The following is a 24,808-nucleotide window of genomic DNA, read 5'->3' on the forward strand; positions in this document are numbered from 1 at the left end:
CTATGAAATGGTGCAGCAGACTAAATGAGACAAATAGACTAATTCTGATTCTAAATCCTACGTTCACATGATAAGTTACTTTGTTTTATTGTGCAAAAACGAAATGTTGTTGCTGAGCTTGACTAGTGGAAGACTGAGGCCACGGGATAAGATGCAGACGCTGCCAGATGCTTGTGCCAGCTGACAAAAGCTAACCACATTTTATACGAAGAATGAGCTAATGTTAACGTTTCTGCGAAACTGCATTGGTAATGGAGGAACTGACAGCAGATGTGCAGTTCTAATTTTGTGCACCGCACGAAACCCTTTGTAGATTGGCTAATATCCAACAAGTGCTTCCTGAAATCGCTCAGTGTGTATATTTGGTTGTTGGCTATCGCCCAAAATTCACTGTATAAATTTAAGAAATAACCTGACTTTGGCGGAGTCGTAAGGCAACGTGATCACGAATTCAAGGGTTAACCGTGCACCGATGCCTGTGCCTTTATTTTTCTTTGATACCGGGATAAATAAGTATCTGTACATCCTTTAGCTTTTACAACAGCCTTGAATTCCCTTTTCGGTAGCAATTGAATACTTCTTCAAAATTGAGTACTCCTCCATTTTTAGGAAAAAACATGTCCTGCACCTTCCTCATTTTTTTCACCCAGAAATTCAAGCCATTGCCGCTCTGCTGACATCCCTTGCAGATATGGTTGGAGAATTGACAGTGGAGTTCATCACGGACAAATACTAACATATAGCACGCTATTAAAGACAAAATTGTTTCGATGAGCAGAGGGGCCTTGTTCATAGATCCCTGAACGTGGCTACACATTTTGCAGACCATATGAGGATAAGTGTAGTGGCAGGCAGTTTTGAGGAAGTAGACAGGCTACAGATGGACTTAGAGATGGCAAAGTAATGGCAGATGGACTACTGTGTTAGGTATTGCACTTTGGAAGGAGAAGAAAAAGGTAGAACATACAAAGCTAATGGTAAGGCAACGAGGTCTGCAGTGGAAAATAGAGATCTTAGAATACAGATATATAATTCCATAAAAGTAGCTTCACAGATAGATCCGGTAGTAAAGAGAGCTTTTGGTACATTGACATTTCTAAGGCTTGGAATATTTGGAGTATTGTGTGCAGTTTTAGTCACCAAATTGCAAAACGGATATTAATAAGGTTGAAAGAGTGCAGAGAAGGTTTACAAAGATGTTGCCGGGACTTGAGAAACTGAGTTACAGAGAAAGGTTGAATAGTTTTGGACTTTACTCACCGGAACGTAGAAGAATGAGGGGAGTCATGATAGAGGTGAATAAAATTATGATGGGTAAAGATAGAATGAATGCAAGCAGGCTTTTTCCCCTGAGGCGAGGGGACAAAAAATCAGAGGTCATGAGTTAAGGGTGAAGGGTGAAAAGTTTAAAGGGAACTTTAGTGGGGCTTTTTCACACAGAGAGGGGTGCAAGTGTGGAATGAGCTGCCAGATGACGTGACAAATGTAGGCTCACATTTAACATTAAAGAAAGATCTTCGACAGGTACATTGATGAAAGTTGCATGGAAGAATATGTTCCAGGTGTCGGTCGGTGGGACTAGGCAGAAAATGGTTCGGCACAGCCAAGAAGGGCGAAAAGGCCTGTTTCTGTGCAGTAATGTTCTATGTTTCTATGGTTTATAAATGAGATTCATCATCGACTCAAACCCCTAACGTTGTAATTCCTTCTGTTACTAGAGAGCCATAGATGGTGATGAAAACAAGCGGCGACTAAATTCTCGAACACACTCCGACTCAAACTTGAAATAAACAGGGCAACAGTGATGAAATCGAAAGATAAAGTTACAAGCAACAGTACAAGACAAATTGTCTCTAGGAACAGATAGGATTTATTAAAAATCGTTATTCACATTTTAATATTAGAGGTTAATGAAAATTGTAATCGCTACTTCATCTATTACACCAGCATGTGTTATTTCGCCTGACGCCCGAAGGCTTTTGACAGACTGGAATGGGAATATTTATTTATATACTTGAATAATTTAATTTTAGCCCCAAATTTATATCTTGGATTCAATTGATATATCATACACCTTTGGCTGCTGTATTTACCTATTATGAAAGATACATTTATTTAGGCTTTTTCGAGGTACTAGACAGGGCTGTTCTTTAAGCCCTTTACTACTTGATTTGCCCTGGTTACGCTCTTCATGATTCACCCAATATATTTGGTGTTATTCATGGGAATTGGACGCATGAATTATCACTGTATGCAGGTGACCTGTTGCTATATACCTATAACCCAGTGAACTCCATTACAGCAGTAATAACTCTACTTCATTAGTCTAGTAGTTTTTTTTCTGTTTATAAATTGAATTTTAATCAGAGTGTGCTTTTCCATTAAATATGCAAGTTAAAATTTATAGACAATCACCTTTTACATTACTTGCTGATTACTTTATTTATTTGGGTGGTAAAATACTAAGAAGCATAAAGACCAAATAAATTTAATTATTTTACATTTAATTAACCATGTCCAACAGCGGTTTATTCAATGGTCCCAATTGTACTTATCTTTGATTGGTCGAATTAATTCTATTAAGATGATTTTTTTACCTAAATATCTGCATATGTTTCAGGCGGTATCACATTTCTTTCCTAAATCTGTGTTTTTTGATATTACTGATTCGAACATTTCTACGTATATATGACAGAATAGAAATAGTATTTACAGAAATCAAAAAAGGAAGGCGGTTTGGCTTTGCCGAAACTTGGAGTTTACAATTGTGCAACAAATATTCGATATGTAACGTTTTGGACACAGGAGCAGACAATGATAAATCGAATAAATAAAAACACAGTACTAATATGATTTCAATTTAGAAACTTTTTGGATTGAGTAAATTTATCCTGTCAAGTTATATTATATCCATTGTTTTCTTTCAACCATTAAGAATTGATCAAGCTTTTGTCCTTTTATAGAAAGCAAAGAATGTTTCCTTATGTTTCCTTGATTTATTCATGGATGATTGTTTTATGTTCTTTGAAAAGTTGACTAACAAATATGTTGCCTTGGTAGCACTTTGAGATATTTACAGATTAGAAACTTTCTGAACGCTACTTTAGTTACCTTTCCCATATGGCATCAAATTGAAATTACAGAAGAAAACAAAAAAGTTTAAATCCATATCAGAAGGGATTAATAGCATTTATTTATGTTTTAATTATAAAAATACCCTTAGGTACTTCCGATAAAATATAGATTGTGTGATAAAGAGAATTCCAAATATCTTTATCTACAAATAAATGGGAGACAATTCAACGAGTTAATACTTCTTCAATTTGTGCCAGAAGTATTGATACAATTTAATGCATTTCCTTGGGCTCATATATCCAAGGATAAGTTAGCTCGTTTTATCTTCCATATAAATCTTGTTTGTGATAGCTGTAATTCTGAAGTAGCTCCACTGTCACATATGTTCCGGTCTTGCTCTATCATTGTAAAATGTTGGAAATATATTGTTGATATCATTTCAGCAGTTCTGAGTGTTGCTTTACAATCTCATCCTACTACAGCAAAATCTTGTACTACCAGTAATAGACTCCAGTCATTTATCCTCATCAGCTCTTGTCGTTCAATTGCATTTGTTACATTATTAGGCAGTAGATCCATTTTACTTAAATGGAAAGATTCCAATACTCCTACCACATTTCAATGGCTTTCCCAAACGATCGCCAGTTAAATCTTGGAAAAAAAAATAGGAGTGTTACTATCGAACCTTCCGTTAAATTTGAAGAGACTTAGATGCCACTTATTGAATATTTTCTTATGATATACGTTGACACTTCTTGAATCCTTTTTTAGTAATTTCTTTCTCAGGTCTCGTGGAGCGGAGTTAACGAAAAATCATAATTTTAGGCGATGAAATAAGGCAGCCCAAACATTTTTACTTTGTTTCCTTTTAGATTTTTTTTATATAGTTTAGGGTTCTTTTTTTCTTTCTTTATAAAATATCTATTTCATGATTAGTTACTAAGAGATTGGGAGTCTAAACTACATTGTTACTTTGAAACAGTTGTTGTACATGTTGACCGTTATTAATGCAATCCCGATCTCTTGATATCATTCTTATGATTGTAATGTTTACCTATTTGAAATTTAATAAAATGATTCAAAAAGAAGGAAAGAAAAATAAAACATAGAGAACCAAATGCACGATAATGGTCTTTGCCCCACTAAGTTGTGCCGAACATGTACATACCTTAGAAATTACCCATTGTTACCCATAGCCTATTTTTCCAAGGTTTATGTACCTTTCCAGGAGTCTCGGAAAAGTCCCTAATCGATTCTGCCTCCACCCCCGTGGCTTGTAGCCCACTCCACGCTCTCACCACTACTGCATAAAACGACTTACCCGTCATCGACTCTGTACCTACATCCAAACACCTTAAAAATATCTGCTCTCGTTCATGCGAACTTATACTTTCATCCTCTGGAAATGAATCCTAACCTTCTATTTCCCTCCATCACCACCACTCCACCTGTAAATTAACCATCAGGGAATAGCGCACGAGGTTCCCAAATCCTTTTGCGCCGCCGCTATTTAATATTTCTCCCAATTTAGAGAATCGTCAATGCTTTTATTTCTTGTACATGACAATACACTTCACCTCACTGTAATCCATCAGCAACTGCTTTGTCCAGTTCCCGTATCTGTCTTCAAAACCACCTGTAGATCTGAAATGCTATCAACGATCTACACTGACTGGGGTTTCCCGAAGAGGACGTTAAACACTCCGTTGCAGAGGAAGATACCTCCCTCTGGGTTTGGAGCTTGTTGATTAGAACTGAACACTTAGCTGTTGTCAATAAACCGTAGCCTGGCGTAAATATTGCTTTTGTCCAGATGGTCCAAGTTCCAGAGTAGAGCAAGTGAGATTTCAACCGCCGTGCTCCTATTCCGGAGAGAGACAATGTGAAGCAATTCCAGCGTTGGGCCCAATTTAGATAATCTAACACCCATATATTTCAATGAATGAAGGGTCGGAGGGAAGGCGGATAATTGTATTGAAGATGAGTTTAGTTTACAAACAGAGGAAATGTGTAGAGAGAAGAGGCTATTGACAGGGCAAATTTGTAGTCAGTGGGATGAGTTGCAATGTAGAAGAACAGAATCGGGGAGGATGGATGCAGGACTGGAGGTGTTATATTTGAATGCACACGGTACACGGAATAAGAAGATGAACTCGCAGCGCAGATGCAGATTGGCAGGTGTGATTTTGCAGGCATCACTGAATGATTGATGCGGGAGAGATTCGCATTGGTGGAGGAGTTGTTCACTGAATGATGTATGCGGGAGAGTTTCGCATGGGTGGAGGAGTGGCTCACTGAATGATGGTTGCGGGAGAGATTCGCATGAACGGAGGAGTGGCTCACTGGAAGAAAGCAGAGTGCTGGGATACATGGGCGTGACTCTGTTTGGCAATCAGTGGTGAGTGGTGTGCCGCAGGCGTCGGTTCTGGTCCCACAACTGCTCACGATATATATTTACGATCTGCAAGAGAGGTCCGAGTATAGTGTCCCGAAAATGGCTGAAGTTACACAACTGTTCACGATATTCATTAACGGTCTGGAAGAGAGGATAGAGTGTCGTGTACCTAAGTTTGCTGATGATATTAAATTGACTGGAAAAGCAAATTGTGCAGAAGATACTGAGAGTCTACATAGAGATATAGATAGTTTGTGTGGCCGAGGAACTGGCAGACGGAATACAATGTTGGGAAACGGGATGTCATCCACTTTGGCAGGAAAAAATACAGAAGAGCAGATCATTACTTAAGTGGTAAAATATTGCAGCATGCTGCTGTGCGGAGGGACGGACAAGCACCTGTACATGAATCACAAAGGTTTGGTTTGCAGGTGCAGCAGGCTGTCAGGAAGGCAAATGAAATGTTGTCCTTCATTACGAGAGGGGCTGAGCTAAAGCGCAGGGAGGTTATGGTGGAACTGTACAGGGTCCTGGTGTTGCCACAACTGGAATGCTGCGGGCAGTTCTGGTCTCCTTACTTGAGGAAGGATATACTGGACTTGGAGGAGGTGCAGAAGAGGCTCAGTAGGTTCACTTCGGGGATGGCGAGTGGGAGAATATGAAGAAATATTGAGTCGCCTGGCGCTCTACTCACTGGAATCCAAAGAAAGGGAGGAGATCTTAGAGAAACAGCTAAAAAAGAGATAAGATAGAAGCAGGGAAGCTGTTCTTCTGGGAGCTGAAACGAGAACGAATGGACGATGCCTCAAGTTTTTCTTAATGCGAGGGTTGAGAAAGGGAGGAAGGTAGAAAAGAAAGGGAGAGAGAGGAATGGTGGGAAAAGAGGAGTGCTGAAAATATGGAGAACGAGATAGATAGAGAGAGAGAGAGAGAGAGAGAGAGAGAGAGAGAGAGAGAGAGAGAGAGAGAGAGAGAGAGAGAGAGAGAGAGAGAGAGAGAGAGAGAGAGAGAGAGAGAGAGAGAGAGAGAGAGAGAGAGAGAGAGAGAGAGAGAGAGAGAGAGAGAGAGAGTGCTCCACTATTTCGAGGGGAGAAGTTTACTTCACTCGGAGGGCGGTGTGGGCTTACTCCGGTGTGTGTTCGGGCTTTGACCTGGGGTCGTGGCTTCTCGCGGACTGAAGGCCTGGAGCCCCGGCGATGAGCAGGAACAGACCAACGCCCAAACCAGGAACCACCGGTGGATGCATATCTCCCGGGAAATACAGGCTCTGTATGAGTGACAGAAATCATTCCGACATTCTCTTTCTCCTCCTATTTATCTTCCTCTCTTCGTCCTTTGCCTATATTCCTCTCCTCCATCCCTCCCCACGGTTCTCTTTTCACTCACTGAAGCGCTCTCTCTGCCCTTCTCTCTCCTCCACTCTGCCTCCTGTCTTTCTGGCTCTCCCTCTCTTTCTCCCGTTTCACCGCCTCTTTTCTCCCTCTTTCCCAATCTTTATCCGAATCTCTTTATCCTTTATTCTCTGCATCCCTCCTCCGTACCCCTGTTTCCCCACTTCCGTCACGCTTAGCTTCCATCACTCTCCACACTCTCCCCCTTCTCTCACCCCCTCGACTTTCTGTACACTCCCGCTCACCGCTTCTCCGCTGATCTCTCATCTTCCCCTCTGACCCCTTGCTCTCTTTCTCCCCACTCTCGATATTCTCCCAGCACCCGCCACTCTAATCTGTCTCAGCAACGCACTCCCATTTCCGCATTCTCTGTCCTCTCCGCAATTCCTCTCCCTGCTCTCGTTTCCTCTCTTTATCAGCTGTCCACCTGCTGTTTGCTGGTGTCGGTTTGACCGCCTTCTCATCACGGGTTTCCTCCGACAACGGTCGTTTTCAGCTCAGAGACGCAGAGAGTCCTGTACAAGATGGACGAGGGCAAGACCTACGTAAATGTGAAGTTCGGAGAAACGGATGCACAGTCTCCTTCCAACGGTGAGTGGGTCAGATAAAAACGGGGGTAGAGAGACCTCAATTCTGTGTTTGATTCCGGGTGTGTGTGATCTGACGGGTGGAGGGAGCCTCACTGACTCTCACTGTTCTGTCCCCAGCTGAACCTGAGGTATCGTACGTGGAACTTAATCTCAGGACCATCTCTGTTCCCCGGTTCCGGACAGGTGGAGGTCAGTTTCATCTCTGTCAGTTTGACTGTATTGAGGTGATGTGTTCATTCCTGTCGGGAGATCTCAGGGAAGGCGCACAATTGACCCTAACGATTAATCAGAGGGAACCCACGAACCCATCACGCTCACTGTTCTGTCCCCAGCTGAAAGGTGGGATAGGCGATGAGGAGGGTGATCTGTTGGAGGATTGGCGCAGAGCCTGCACTCGGGGTAGGGGATTGAAGACAGAACTGGGGAGGGGCAGTATAGAGGGAGCCCTATGGAATAGGATGAAGAGAGAGTGTTGTGGGAGGGGTCAGTAAAGAGCGAATGTCATCGGAAGTGCGGTATGGTGGTTGTACAGCGGGAGGGGTGCTGAGCAGGAGACATTAAGAAAGGAGAACTGTGGGGATGGCAAAGAGCAGGAAGCACCGAGGGAGGACTGATGAGGATAGAGGACAGTGGGAGGGGCGCTATATAAAATTAAAACCTCACTCTACTCTTTCTTACCCCAGTCTCTATTCCCTCTCTCCATCTCCTCCCTGCCCTCTTTCTCCTACTACCTCACTAACCCTCTCCCTCTTTTCCCCCGTTATCGCCCGTACCTCGTTCATCCTCTCTCTCCACGATTTCTCACACCTCTCTTCCTCTATTCCCCTTCTGTCTCGACTTTCACCTTACGCCCTTCTGCCTTTCACCATCTTTCAACCCCTACTCTCCCCACCCTTTCCCTCATCTCACTCTTTCTACCGACTCGCCACTTCATTCTCTCTCACTTTTCAAACGCTCTACCGCCCCTCTATCACACCGCCCTCTCCCGCTCTTCCTCTTCCCGCATCCTCTCGCTCCCTGTTATTTCTCTCAATCTATCTCCAGGTCCATCCCCTCTCGCTCCCTCCCCAATTTTCCACTCATTCCCACTCCACACACGTTATTTTTCTCTATCCACCACTCCCCTCTTTCTGCTTCGCGCTCTCTTCGGTTTCTCTTATCCTTCTGTTTTCCCCTCTCTCACTCTCCCTCTCGCACTCTTTGTCTCTTCACCCGTCCACCTTGTCCTCTTTTCTACCTCTCCCCACTTTTTCTCTCTCTCTCACCCCTGTCAATGTTCCTTCACTCATCGTCTGCCATCCATTACTTCACTCTCTCTCTCTCGCTCTCTCTCACACACACACACACACACACACACACACTCACACACACACACTCACACACACACACACTCATATTCTCCGTCTCTCCTCCCCAGACGGTCTGACCTCCACCTACGCAGAGCTGAACTTTTCGAAAGACGATACCCTCATTGCTGAGTCTGAGGATCACCGCAACGCCTCGCGGCCCGGCGAGCAGCCAATCACTGCACAGATAGGTCAGTGGTCGCTGTATTGACGTCATTCTGGAGAGTCTCACAAGTCATGCCCCCAAGTCTCCACGTTCCTAATGTACCCGAATAGACCACTTCCTCTGGCAGCTCGTTCCATAGATGGTATACCATCTGGGTAAACGAAGAAACATAGAAAATCTACTGCACTATACAGGCCCTTTGGCACACTAGGTTATGCCGAATATGTACCCACCTTAGAAATTACTAGCCCTACCTAAAGCCTTCTATTTTACTATGCTCCATGTATCACTCTAAAAGCCTCTTAAAACACCCTATCGTATTCACCACCACCACCGTTGCCAGCAGTCCACTCCACGCACCCTCCACTCTCTGAGTAAAAAAACTTACCACTGACATCTCCTCTGCAACTACTCCCCAGCACCTTAAAACTGTGTCCTCTTTAGGAACCATTTCAGCCCTGGGGGAAAGCCTCTTACTATCCAAACGATCAATGCCTCTCATCATCTTTTATACTTCTGTCAGCTCTAACTCATACTCCTTCGCTCCAAGGAGAAAACCAGGCAAAATCCTTATAACTTTCCTCTGCACCGTTTCTACGGTTTTCCCATCCTTTCTATAGTAAGGCCACCAGAGCTGAGCATAGAACTCCAGATGGGACTTAGCAATGTCCTGTAGAGCTGCAACATTACATCTTGGTTCCTAAATTAACTTCCACGATTGATGAAGGCCATCTTAACCGCAGAGACAACCTGTGCAGATGCTTTGAGCGTCCTAGGGACTCGGACCCCAAGATCCCTCTAATCTTCCACACTGCCAAGTGTCTTACAATGAATATTATATTCTGCCAACATATTTGACCTAGTAAAATGAACCACCGCAAACCTATCTCGGTTGAACTCCATCTGCCACTTCTCAGCCCAGATGTGCATCGCATCAATGTCCCACTGTAACCACTGACAGCCCTCCGAACTATCCACCAAACCTTCAACCTTTGTGTAATCTGCAAATATACTAACCAATTTCTCCACTTCCTCATCCAGGTCATTTATAAAAATCACGATGAGTAAGGATCCCAGAACAGATTCCTGAGTCACAACACTGGTGACCGGCCTCCATGCAAAATATGACTCGTCTACATCCACACTTCGCCTTCTGTGCGCAAGCCGGTTCTCGATCCACAAAGCAACGTCCCATTGGATCCCAAGCTTCTTTACTTTCTCAACAGGCCTTGCATGGGGTACCTTATCAAGTGCCTTGCTGGAAACCATACACAGTACATCTACTGCTTTTCCTTCATCAATATGTTTAGACACATCCTCATAAAATTAAATCAGGCTGGTATCGCACAACCCCCTCTTGACAAAGCCATGCTGACTACTCCTAATCATGTTATAGCTCTCCAAATGTTCAAAAGTCCTGCCTCTCGGGATTCTCTCCATCAACTTAACAACTACTGCGGTACGACTCACTTGAGTATAATTTAACAACATCCTCAACCCTCCAATCCTCCGGAACCTCTCCCGTCCCCATTGATCATACAAAGATCATCAGCAGAGGCTCAGCAATCTCCTCCATCGCCTTCCACAGTAATTTGAGGTACATGCCATCCGGTCCCGGCGACTTATTCAACTTGATCCTTTCCAAAATCACCAGCACATCCGGATTCTTAATATCTAAGTGCTCAAGCTTTTCAGTCTGCTGCTACTGTCAAGAAGATTATTTTCCATAGTGAATACTGAAGCGAAGTGGTCAAGAAGTACCTTCGCTATTACCTCCGCTTCCACCCACAGTTTCCCCACTATCTTATTTGATAGGTCCTATTCTTTCACGGCTTATCCTCTTACTCTTTTCATACTTGTACAATCCCTTGGGGAGCTCCTTAATCTTACCCGCCAAGGTTTTACATGGTCCCTTCTGGCTCTCCGAAATTCCCTTTTAAGTTCTTTCTTGTTAGACGTACAATCCTCTAGATCTCTAACATTGTCTGGCTCTCGGACCCTTTTGCAAGCTGTTTCTTTTCTTCTTGACTAGATTTATTACAGCCTTTGTACACCACTGTTCCTGTAACTTACCATATCTTCTCAGTCTCATTGGAATGTACCTATGCAGAACTCCACACAAATATCCTCTAATCATTTGCAGATTTCATCCGTACTTTTTACTGATATCATCTGTTTCTTATTTAAGCTTCCAATTTCCTGCCTGATAGCCTCATAACTCCCCTACTCCAATTAAACGTTTTTCTAACTTGTCTGCTCCTATCTCTCTTCAGTGCCGTTGTATAGGTGATAGAATTATGATCACTCTCTGAAATATGCTCTCCAACTGAGATTTCTGACACATGGCCACGTTGATTCCCCAATGCCAAATCAAGTACAGCCTCTTCTCTTGTAGATTTATCTATCTTCCTGAACAGTGCTAACAAACTCCACCTCATCTAAACCCCTTGTTGTAGGGAGATGCCAATCGATACTTAGGAAAGTAAAATCTCCCATCGCGTCAATTTTGTTATGAAACATTTCCAGGATCTGTTTCCATATCTGCTCCTCAATATCCCTGTTACACTTGGGCGGCCTATAAAATAAAACTGTAAATTTATTGACCCCTTCCATTTCCTAACCTCCACAAACAGAGACTCATTAGACAATCCCACCATAGCGTCCACCTTTTCTGCAGCCGATGATACACAGATATGTGGAGGAGCGAGTAGTGTTGAGGAAATAGAGAGACTTCGGTAGTTCAGTAAAATGGACAAAGAAGTGGCGAATGAAATACAATCTTAGAAAGTGTATGATCATGCACTTTGGTGGATGAAATAATTCAATGGACTATTATTTAGATGTAGAGAAAATTCTAAATGCAGAGATGCAAAGGTACTTGGGAGAATTTGTGCAAGGTACCCTGAAGGTTAATCTCCAGGTTCGGTTGGTGGTGAAGAAAGCGAATGAAATGTTGACATTCAGTTCTAGATGTACAGAATATAAGAGCAGGGATGTGTTTATGAGGCACCATAATGCACTCATTAGACCACACATAGATTTTTTTTGCCGTTTTAATCTCCATATTTATACTGATATTACAGTCAATAGCCAATAGATGCAGGAGTAGGTCATTCGGCCACTGGAGCCAGAACCACCATTCAATGTGATCATGTTTGATCATTCGCAATCAGTACCCCGCTCCTGCTTTCTCCCCAAATCCCTTGACTCCGCTATCTTTAAGAGCTCTATCTAACTCTTTCTTGAATGGATCCAGAGGATTGGCCTCCACTGCTTCCGAGGGAGAGCATTCCATATATCCTCAGCTCGCTGGGTGAAAGTGTTTTTCCTCAACTCCGTTCAAAATGGTTTACCCCTTATTCTTAAACTGTGGCCTCAGGTTCTGGGCTCCCCAAAGATCGGGAACATGTTTCCTGCCTCTAACCTGTCCAATCCCTTAATAATCTTATAAGCCTCAATCATATCCCCTCTCATTCTTCTAAATTCCAGTGTATACAAGCCCTGTCGCTCCAATCTTTCAACATATGACAGTCCCGCCACCCCGGGTATTTACTTCATGAACGTACGCTGCACTCCCTGAATATCAAAAATGTCCTTCCTCAAATTTGGAGACCAAAACTGAACACAATGCTCCAGCTGTGGACTCACCAGGGCCCTGTATAACTGCAGAAGGATCTCTTTGCTCCGATACTCTACTCTCCTTGATATGAAGGTTAACGTGCCATAAGCTTCCTTCACTGCCTGGTGTACCTGCATGTTTACTTTCAGTGATTTATGTACAAAAACACCCAAATCTCGTTGTACTTCCCCTTTTCCTAACTTGACACCATTCAGATATTAATCTCCCTTCCTATTCTTGCCACCAAAGTGGATAACCTCACATTTATGCACATGAAACTGTATTTGCCATGCGTCTGCCCGCTCAGCCAACCTGACCAAGTCACTCTGCAATCTCCTATCATCCTCCCCATCTTTCACACCGCCACCAGCTTTGTGTCTGCTAATTCGCTGATGGTACGTTTAATCCCTTCATCTAAATCATTAATGCATATTGTAAAAAGTTGCTCTCCAAGCACCGAGCCTTTCGGTACCCCTTGAGTCACTACCTGCCATTCTCAAAAGCACTCGTTTATCAGTACTCTTCGTTTCCTGTCTGCCAACCAATGTTATATCCATGTTAGTACCCTACCCCCAATACCATGCGCTCTAATTTTGCCCCCTAATCTCCTATGTGGGGCCTTATCAAAGGCTTTCTGAAAGTGCAGGTACACTACATCCACCGGCTCTCACTTGACCATTTTCATAATTACATCCTCAAAAAATAGCCGAAGATTATTCAAGCATGATTTCTCCTTATTTCCATTAGCGAGGGTTCAGAGAAGATTAACGAGAATAATTCCAGGAACGAAAGGGTTACCGCATGAAGAATGTCTGGCAGCTCTTGTGCTGTGTTCCCTGGAGTTCAGGAGAATGAGCGAGGATCTCATATAAAATCCTAAATGTTAAAATTCCTGCACACACTAGATATGGAACTGTTACTTTCTGTGGTAAGGGATTCCAGGACAAGAGGACACAACTTCAGGATTGAAGGTCGTACGTTTAAAAATGAGAGGCAGAGAAATTACTTTAGTCAGAGGGAGGTAAATCTGTGGAATTTGTTACCACGAGCAGCTGCGGAAGCCAAGTCACTGGGTGCATTTAAGGCAGAGAGAGGTAGGTTCTTGACGAGGCGGCGTTTCAAAGGGTATAGGAAGAAGGCAGAGGAGTGGGGATGACTAGTATTAGATCAGGCCACGATTGAATGGCGGACCAGATTCGATGGCCCGAATGGCCTACTTCTGCCACTATATCTTATGGTTGTATGGTCGTCTTCTCTCTCTACAGCTGCGCATGAACAACAGTCGAAAATGAAGATCGGAAATAGACCGCACCGTCTGATCTGCCTACTCTGCCTAGTCACAGCGAGACTATCACATCGTGAGAGTGACTGGTCTCTCGATCCATGGTGAGTGGAACGGTCTCCCGGTGGAGTCAGACCCTAAATATTGACATCCACACGCCCCTCACTGTAACACAGTTTAAAACCCATCACCAAAACATGGACACACTCGAACCGTAATAAAAACACGGCCTTTACCGTAACATAATCAAGACTCGTCCTGACCACCATAACATTCACCATAACATCAACAATGTTGTTGCCGTAGCACGGTCACGACCTTCAACGAGACAGAGATACAGTCCTGACCGCGACACTGACACAACCATCGCTGTGAGACACACGTGGCTGTCACACTGACAGCAACGCACCCCTCACTGTAATATCGGCAAGCCCCTGCCCGTGTCACTGATAAACTCCTCAAGACGACACCGAAACACACCTCACATGACACCGACACGCTCTTTACCGTGACACTGAGGTACCGTACACCGAGACACCTTCACGCTCTTCAGCGTGATCCGCTCTGCACCGCATCGTGACAAAGACTCACACGTCACTGTAATACCCCTTACCGAGACAGTATCACCCCTTAACATAACACCGATGCACCGCTCACTGAGGCAATTACCCTCACCTCACCCGAACACAGGCAAAGAATGATACTGACTTAGTACGGTCGGTGACAGCGACACACACCTCAGCGTGACCCTCTCACACACACCGTGGTCATGACATGTCTCTCACGGTGACGCAGACATACACCGCTCTGAGAGCACAGCGCGCCCCACACAGATACTTCACCCACCGTGACACCACAAGGTCCCTCATGCTGACATTTACTTCGCCTTGACATCGAGATACACTTCACTGTGACCTGGTCACCTCCCGCCGGGTCACAGAAACTCCTATCACAGCGACATCGACACGCCACTCAGAGCAACTCGGACATGCCCCGCTCGATAGTAACGCAGACCCCGATAGTAACAACAACAAAACCTTTAGCGGGGCATTGATATACCCCTCAGCGTGACTCAGACTCGCCCCACAAGGTGGCGCCAACGCCTCTCACTGTGCCACAAGCACATCCATCACTGTGACACCCTTCACCGTGACAGTGACGCAACACTCTCTGTTAACCGTTCGGTATTAAATGGTAATCTTTTGGAAGAGGACAACGAGGCTTTGAGAGGCAGTGCGGCGGCGGCCATTTTTAAATTGTCCAATAGCGTCTCAGATAGGAGTTCTGAGAGGCGGGACTGCGCAGGCGCGTGAGGAGGCCTGGGAAAGAGGGAAGATATAAAAAAGGAGAGACTTAGTGAGGTAGTTCTCTTTTGGAAGAGGACAGCGAGGCTTTGAGAGGAAATGCGGCGGCGGCCATTTTCAAATTGTCCAACTGCGTCTGCGATCGGAGTTCTGAGAGGCGGGACTGCGCAGGCGCGTGAGGAGGCATGGGAAGGAGGGAAGATATAAAAAGAACGCAGCCTTAAGAAGCGGGCAGCTTCGTTTGCTGGCAGCGGAGTGTGCCGGGAGCAGAGTGTAGGGCTTGGGCTCAGGGGGCATAGGCTGATGAGGGCAGAGTAGGCTTATCTTTTAGTTCTTGTTATTTTTCAGTTATTTGGGAAGTATGAGTGTGAGGGCAGCTTGTTGTTCTCGGTGTCGGATATCGAGGTCCTGGAGTCTCCGAGCCGCCCGGACGTCCACATCTGCGCCAGTTACACCGAACTGCAGCTCCTGAAGGGCCGAGTTAGGGAACTGGAGCTGCAGCTCGATGACATCGCCTGGTCAGGGAGAGTGAGGAGGTGATTGAGAGGAGTTACAGGCAAGTGGTCAGTCCGGGGCCACGGGAGGCAGATAGGTGGGTCACGGTCAGGAAGGGGAAGAGGCAGGTACTAGAGAGTACCCCAGTGGCTGTACCCCTTGACAATAAGGACTCATGTTTGAGTTCTGTTGGGGGGGGGGGGGCAGCCTTCCTGTTGGAAATGACAGCGGCCGGGTCTCCGGCACAGAGGACGGCCCTGTAGCTCAGAAGGGTAGTGATAGAAGAAAGTGGACCATAGTAATAGGGGACTCGATAGTCAGGGGTTCAGACAGGCGGTTCTGTGGAGGTGAACGGGAGTCCCGGATGGTAATTTGCCTACCTGGTGCCAGGGTTCGGGACGTTTCTGATCGCGTCCAAGATATCCTGAAGTGGGAGGGTGAGGAGCCAGAGGTCGTGGTACATGTAGGTACCAATGACATAGGTAGGAAAGGGGAAGAGATCCTGGAACGAGAGTATAGGGAGTTAGGAAGGCCGTTAAGAAAATGGTCCGCAAAGGTAGTAATCTCGGGAATACTGCCTGTGCCACGCGACAGTGAGAGTGGGAATAGAATTAGGTGGAGGATGAATGCGTGGCTGTGGGATTGGAGCAGGGGGCAAGGACTCAAGTTTCTGGTTCATTGGGACCTCTTCTGGGGCAGGCATGATCTGTTCAAGAAGTACGGATTACACTTGAATCCTGGGGGGACCAATATCCTAGCGGGGAGGTTGCCAGGGCTACAGGGCAGATGGGGGGGGGCGGGAATCAATTTGAGGAAACCATGAGAGAGGAGATTAGTTCACCAGTAGAGCAAGTAAATAGACATTGTGTGAGGGAGGAAAGGCAGGCGATCGAGAAGGGATGCGCTCAGCCCGAAGCTGTAGGGGAGAAGAAAGAAATGGATAATAAATTTGAATGCATTGTTAGGGATGAAAAGAGAGGAGAGGGTGGAGAGTGGCTTAAATGTATCTATTTTAATGCTAGGAGCATTGTAAGAAAGGTGGATGAGTTTAATGCGTGGATTGATACCTGGAATTATGATGTTGTAGCTATTAGTGAAACATGGTTGCAGGAAGGGTGTGATTGGCAACTAAATATTCCTGGATTTAGTTGCTTCAGGTGTGATAGAGTAGGAGGGGCCAGATGAGGAGGTGTTACTTTGCTTGTCCGAGAAAATCTTATGGCGGTGCTTTGGAAGGATAGATTAGAGAGCTCCTCTAGCGAGGCTATTTGGGAAGAATTGAGGAATTGGGTGTAGTAGCACTGATAGGAGTGTATTATAGGCCACCTAATGGGGAGCATGAGTTGGAAGAGCAAATGCGTAAGGAGATAGCAGATATTTGTACCAAACACAAGTTGGTGATTGAGGGAGATTTTAATTTTCCACACGTAGACTGGGAAGCTCATTCTGTAAAAGGCCTGGATGGTTTTGAGTTAGTGAAATGTGTGCAGGATAGTTTTTTTGCAACAATGCATATAAGTACCGACTAGAGATGGGCCAGTGTTGGATCTCCTGTTAGGGATTGCGATAGGTAAGCTGACAGATGTATGTGTTGGGGAGCAATTCGGGTCCAGTGATCAGAATAGCATTAGCTTCAATATAATTATGGAGAAGGACACGACAGGACCTAGAGTTGAGATTTTTGATTGGAGAAAGGCTAACTTTGAGGAGATGCGAAGAGATTTAGAGAGAGTGGATTGGGTCAAGTTGTTTTTTGGGAAGGGTGCAATGGAGAAATGGAGATCATTTAAGGGTGAAATTATGAGGGTACAGAATCTTTATGTTCCTTTTAGGTTGAAAGGAAAGGCTAAAGGTTTGTAAGCACCATGGCTTTCAAGGGATATTAGAAATTTGGTTCGGAAAAAGAGGGATGTCTACAATAGATATAGGCAGCATGGAGTAAAGGAATTGCTCGAGGAATATAAAGAATGTAAAAGGAATCTTAAGAAAGAGATTAGAAAAGCTAAAAAAAGATACGAGGTTGGTTTGGCAAATAAGCTGAAAGTAAATCCGAAAGGATTCTGCAGTTATATTAAAAAGCAAGAGGATAGTGAGGGATAAAATTGGCCCCTTAGAGAATCAAATTGGTCAGCTATGTGTGGAGCCGAGGGAGATGGGAGAGATTTGGAACGATTTCTTCTCTTCGGTTTTCACTCAGGAGAAGGATATTGAATTGTGTAAGGTGTGGGAAACAAGTAATGAAGTTATAGATCCTATGACAATTAAAGAGGTGGAATACTGGCGCATTTAAGAAATTTAAAAGTGGATACATCTCCGGGTCCTTACAGGATATTCCCCAGGACCTTGAGGGAAGTTTGTGTAGAAATAGCAGGAGCTCTGACGGAGATCTTTAAGATGTCATTAGAAACGGGGATTGTGCCGGAGGATTGGTGTATTGCTCATGTGGTTCCATTGTTTAAAAAGGGTTCTAGAAGTAAGTCTCGCAATTATAGACCTGTCAGTTTGACATCAGTGGTGGGTAAATTAATGGCAAGTATTCTTAGAGATAGTATTAATAATTATATGGATAGAAAGGATCTGATTAGGAGTAGCCAGCATGGATTTGTGCGTGGAAGGTCATGTTTGACAAATCTTATTGAATTTTTTGAAGAAGTTACGTGGAAGGTTGACGAGGGTAAGGCAGTGGGTGTAGTATGTATGGACTTCAGCAAAGCCTTTGACAAAGTTCCACATGGATGGTTAGTTAAGATGGTTCAGTCTTTAGGTATTAATGCTGGAGTAATAAAATGGATTCAACAGTGGCTAGATGGGAGATGCCAGAGATAGTGGTGGATAAGTGTTTATCGGGATGGAGGCCGGTGACTAACGGGGTGCCTCAGGGATCCGTTTTGGGCCCAATGATGTTTGTAATATACATAAATGATCTGGATGATGGGGTAGTAAATTGGTTTAGTAAATATGCCGATGATACTAAGGTAGGAGGTGTTGTGGATAATGAAGTTGGTTTTCAAAGCTTGCAGGGAGATTTATGCCGGTTGGAAGAATGGGCTGAACGTTGGCAGATGGATTTCAATGCTGAGAAGTGTGAGGTTCTACATTTTGGCAGGAATAATCCAAATAGAACATACAGGGTAAATGGTAGGGCATTGAGGAATGCAGTGGAACAGAGAGATCTAGGAATAACAGTGCATAGTTCCCTGAAGGTGGAGTCTCATGTAGATAGGGTGGTGAAGAAGGCTTTTGGAACGCTGGCCTTTATAGATCAGAGCATTGAGTACAGACGTTGGGATGTAATGTTAAAATTGTACAAGGCTTTGGTAAGGCCAAATTTAGATTATTGTGTGCAGTTATGGTCACCGAATTATAGGAAAGATATCAATAAATTAGAGAGAGCGCAGAGACGATTTACTAGGATGTTACCTGTGTTTCAGCACTTAAGTTACAGAGAAAGGTTGAACAAGTTAGGCCTCTATTAATTGGAGCGCAGAAGGTTGAGGGGGGATTTGATTGATGTATTTAAAATTTTGAGAGGGATAGATGGAGTTGACATGAATAGGCTGTTTCCACTGAGAGTAGGGGAGATTAAAACGAGAGGACATGATTTGAGAGTTAGGGGGCAGAAGTTTAAGGGAAACACGAGGGGATATTTATTTACTCAGAGAGTGATAGCTGTGCGGAATGAGCTTCTTGTAGAAGTAGTAGAGGCGGTAGTAGTAGTAGTGGTGAGATTAATAGTTCGGCACGGACTAGGAGGGCCGAGATGGCCTGTTTCCGTGCTGTGATTGTTATATAGTTATATGGTTATATGGTACCGTGACGCTGAGTCACGTATCACAGTAAACACTAAACATCCCTCACCATCTCTCTCAGTGTCACAGATTCATCAATCTAAGGTCACTTCTGACCGAGACTACCATGAGTTAAAATCAACCCTTCAATCCATGCTCTCCGCACTCAACTGTAATCGGTCCACTCTCCGTAACCAGTTCACTGAGATGGAAACGAAGTACAGATCTGTCAATGAGACCAAAGCTCAAATCTGTGAATTTTTGACCAGCAAAATTTCACCCGCTCCTCATCACAGGGCAGGCATGGAGAGAGGAGGCGTCACTCTGTGCTTGACATCGGGAGTGTATGGTGATGGATTGGTGGGTGATTCACTCTGTGTTTGACCCCGTAAGTGTGTGATGGGGCTGCGTGGAGGAAGTTTCACACTGTCACTGAATCCAGGAGAGTGTGATGGGACGTTGTGGAGGTGGATTTACTCTGTGTCTGAACACGAGATTGTGAGACGTAACATTACAGCTTCACTCGATGTCTCACTCCGGGAATGTCTGATGGGACAGTATGGATCCAGCGTCACTGTGTCTGACCCCGGGACTGTGTGATTGGACGGTGTGGGGGGTGTCTTTTCTCGTTTTCTGACCCCTGTCCGATTTGATGCTACCGTGCAGAAGGAGCATCTGTGTTACTGTGTCTGACCAATGGAGTATGCGGCGGGATGGTGCAGAGAGTGTTTCATTTCGAATTTGATCACGAGAGGTGTGTTGGGGAAGTGTTGATGGAGGCTAACTCTGTGTTTTTTCCGCAGCATTGTGTGATGGGACAGGGTGCAGGGAGCTTCACTCCATGTTTGACCCAAGGAGTGCGTGATAGTGTGGTGGAGAGAAAGCTTCATTCTGTGTCTGACCCCGGTCGTGTGTGTTGGAACAGTTGGGAAGAAGCATCGCTGTGTCTGACACCGGGAGAGTATAAGACCATGAGACAAGAGCTTCATTCTTCGTCTGTCCCCGAGAGTGTGTGACGGGACATTCTGTGCGGAACAAAAATTTGTGTACTTTCATTGCGAGTATGATCCCAGAAGTTTTGGATGGGACGGTGTGAAGGGAGATTGTCTCTGTCTGATCCTGGGAGTGTGTGATTGGATGACGTGGAGGGAGATTCACTCTGTGTCTAACTCCGGAAGTGTGTGATTGGATGGTTTGGAGGGAGATTCACTCTGTTTCTGATAACTGGATTGTGTGTTGAGAAAGTCTGGTGGGAGATTAACACTGTGTCCAAGCCCAGGATTGTGTGATGGGACGATGTGGAGGAAGTTTCACTTTGTACCTGACCCCGAGAGTGTGACGGGACGGTGTGCAGAGATTGTATTCTATGTCTGTCTTCCGGTGGATGTAGGCGATTGACTTTTACTTGTTCGGAATTTTCAAGGGACTTTTGAGGATGGTATTTCATTCTGTATTTGACCAGTTGTGTGTGATGGGCCGGTGAGGAGGGATCCTCTTTCTGTGTCTGACACGCAGCGGATGTAATGGACAGTATGCAGGGAGATTCACTGCTCCTTGTTCCTAACTTTCAGAGCAAACGTTTTCCCAGGAATGGATCAGAAATGAAGACGGGTGTTATTTTATATCCACGTTTAAATATTACTACAAAGAGGCGAAAGAGTATTGTTTGAGCACTGATTCTAAACTTCTTGAAATAAATTCAGCGGAAGAAGAGGTACGTGTCATGATCGACGGAAGATTTATCCACACCAGAGTGAAGCTCCCTCCACACCGTTTGATCACACACTTCCAGGGTCAGGCACAAGGTGAAGCTCCCCCCTTCTAGTCCCAGCACACACTTCCAGTGCCAGAAATGGAGAGAATCTCCTCCACACTATCCTATCACACATTTCCGGGATCAGACACAGAATGAAGCTCCCTCCACACCGTCACATTACACACTCCCGTGGTAGGACACAGAGCGCTCCCTCCATACCGTCTCATCACACACTCCCGGGCGTCAGACACAGAGTGAGGCTCCCTCCACACCGTGCCATGATTTTCTCCTGTTGTGAGACACAGAATTAAGCTCCTTTAACACCATCTCTTCACACTCTCCTGGAGTCGGACATAAAGGTACTCTCCTTAAATTTTGCTCGAATTCAATCATTAATGATAGCAATTTAATTTCACAGATTTTTATTAGCAAAGCTGTCCACGACCAAGGCATTTCATATTGGATTGGAAAATGCAAAGACGGGTGAGATATGGGATCTTGCAAGTTTCTGAGAAGAAAGTGGGCCGTCGGATTGATACAGGTTGCGAGAGGCGAGTGGGCAGTGGATTTATTTTGGGGACTGGCACAGGCTGCGGGAATTTTGTGTGCAGTGGGATTAGTTTGTGGTCAGACATGGTTGGCTAAAGGGAATGTGCATTGGCATGAGTTTGGAGACTGACAAGGTCTGTGGGGAGAAAATGGGGAATCGGGGCATTTTATTTTTTTTTAAGACAAAATCAAACCTGCCTCTGCAATCTACTGGAAACTTGTTCCACACAGCTACCACTCTCTGAGTAAAGAACTTCCCCCTTGTGTTGCCCCTAAACTTTTGCCTATTAACTCTCAACTCATGTCGTTTTGTTTGAATCTCCCTTACTCTCAGTAGTAAAAGCCTATCTGCGTTAAATATACCTATTCCCCTTGTAATCTTAAATCCCTCTGTCAATTCCCCCCTCAACCTTCTACTCTCCAAAGAATAAAGAGCTAACTTGTTCAACCTTTCCCGGTAAAATACGTGCTGAAACATTGGTTACGTTCCAGAAATCTCGTCGGTACTCTATTTATTTTTTGACATCTTTCCCATAATTCTCTGACAGAGCAGTACACAGAACTCCAAATTTGCCCTCACCAATGCCTTGTACAATTTTAACATTACATCCCAACTCTGATACCCATTGCATGATTTATAAAGGCCAGCATACCAAAAGTTTTCTTCACTATCCTATCCACATGAGATTCCACCTTCAGGGAACTGTGCACCATTATTCCTAGATCACTCGGTTCTACAGCATTCTTGAGTGCCCTACCATTTACCATGTATGTCCTATTTTGATGAGTCCTATCGAAAAGTAGCACCTCACGCTTATCAGCATTAAACTCCATTTGCCATCTTCCAGCTGGCCTAAATCACTCTGAAAGCTTTGAAAACATACTTCATTATCCATAACCACACCTATCTTAGCAACATCTGCATATTTACTAATCCAATTTACTACCCCACCATCCGGATCGTTAATAGATATGAAGAACAGCATTGGATCCAGCACAGGTCCCTGAGGGACACCACTAGTCACCGGCCTCCAACCTGACAAACAGTTATCCACCGCTGCTCTCTGGCATCTCCCAACCAACCACTATTGAATCCATTTTACTATTTCAATATAAATACTTAACTATTTAACCTTCCTAACTATCCTTCCGTGCGGAACCTTGTCAAAGGCCTTACTGAAGTCCATATAGACAAAATCAACTGCTTTACCATCGTCAGCTTCCTAGAAAACTCAACAACAAATAGTAAACATGACGTTCCACGCACGAATCCATGTTGACTGCACCTAATCAGACACCGTCTATCCAGATAATTATATATACCATGTCCAAGAATACTTTCCATTATTTTACCCACCACTGACGTCAAACCGACAGGCCAATACTAGCCAGGTTTCCTCTTATAACTCGTTTTAAACAGCGGAACCACATGAGTAATACACCAATCCTCTGGCAGCATCCCCGTTCCTAATGACATTTCAAATATTACCGTCAGAGGCCCTGTTATTGTCCCAATCCACTCCTAAATCCTTTCGCATCTCCTCAAAGTTAGCCTATCTCCAATCAAAAATCTCAGCTCTGGGTCCAGTCCTATCCTTCTCCATAACTAAATTTAAAATAATGGTATTGTGACTTTTGGACCCGAAGTGATCTCCAAATCATACCTCCGTCACCTGATATATCTCATTCCCGAACAGCAGATCCGACACTGCCCCTTCTCTGGTTGGTACCTCTATGTATTACTGCAAAAAAAGCTATACTGCACACATTATACAACTCCAAACCATCCAGCCCTTTTTCAGAATGTGTTTCCCTTTCTATGTGTGGAAAATTAAAATCTCCCACAATCACATCCTGGGTGCTTACTACAAGTATCTGCTATCTCCTAACCAATTTGCTCCTCCAATTCTCGGTCCCCGTTAGGTGGTATAGAATTGTTACTACACCTTTCCCATTCCTCAAATCCACCCAGATAGCCTCCCTAGACGAGGCCTCTAATCTATCCTGCTTAACCACAGCTGTAATATTTTCTCTGACAAGCAATGCAACACCTCCGATTCAATCACACCTGAAGCAGCGAAATCCACGAATATTTAGTTGCCAATCACACCCCTCCTGAAACAATGTTTCACTAATTGCTACAACATCATATTTCCAGGTATCCATCCATGCTCTAAGCTCATCCACCTTTCATACAATGCTCCGAGCATTAAAATAGATGCATTTAAAAAACTCTCCTTTTAAAAAACCTCTTCCTCTCTGTTTATCCTTAACGTCTCAAACAACTGTGTTATCATTTTCTTCCTTCTCCCCTACATCTTCGGTCTGAGTGCTCCCCTTCTCTGTCACCTACCTATCCTCCCTCACACAGTGTCTACAAGCTTTCTTTATTTGTGACCTAATCTCCTCTCTCCTAGTCTCTGCAAATTGATTCCCACCCTCCAACCATTCTAGTTTAAAATCTCCCCAGTAGCCTTAGCAAATCTCCCGGCCAGGATATTTGTCCCCCTGGATTCAAATGTAACCCATCCTTTTTGTACAGGTCGCACCTGCCCTAAAAGCGGTCCCAGTGATTCAGAAAGTTGAACTCTTGACCACTGCTCCAATCCTTCAACCAGGAATTTATTCTCCACCTCATTCCATTCCTTCTCTCACTGTCACGTGGCACAGGCACTCCCTTCCTAGCTCCCTATATTCTCCGTGCAGGAACTCTTCCCTTGTCCTATCTATGTCATTGTTACCTATATGTACCACGAACTCTGGCTCCTCACACTCCCAAATCTGGATATCATGGACGCGATCCGAAACATCCCCGACCCTGGCATCAGGGAGGCAAACTACCATCCGGGTCTCCTGACTGCGTCCACAGAATCGCCCATCTGTCCACTTAACTATCGAGTCCCCGATTACTGCTGCCTTCCTCTTCCTTTCCCTAGGCTTCTGAGCTACAGGGCCGGACTCTGTGCCGGTGGCACGGCCACTGTCGTTACCCCCAGGTAGGTTGACCCCCCCCCAACAGTACTAAATCAGGAATACTTATTGTCAAGGGGTA

This window comes from Hypanus sabinus, unplaced genomic scaffold, assembly GCF_030144855.1.
Source record: "Hypanus sabinus isolate sHypSab1 unplaced genomic scaffold, sHypSab1.hap1 scaffold_416, whole genome shotgun sequence".
Classification (NCBI taxonomy): Eukaryota; Metazoa; Chordata; class Chondrichthyes; order Myliobatiformes; family Dasyatidae; genus Hypanus; species Hypanus sabinus.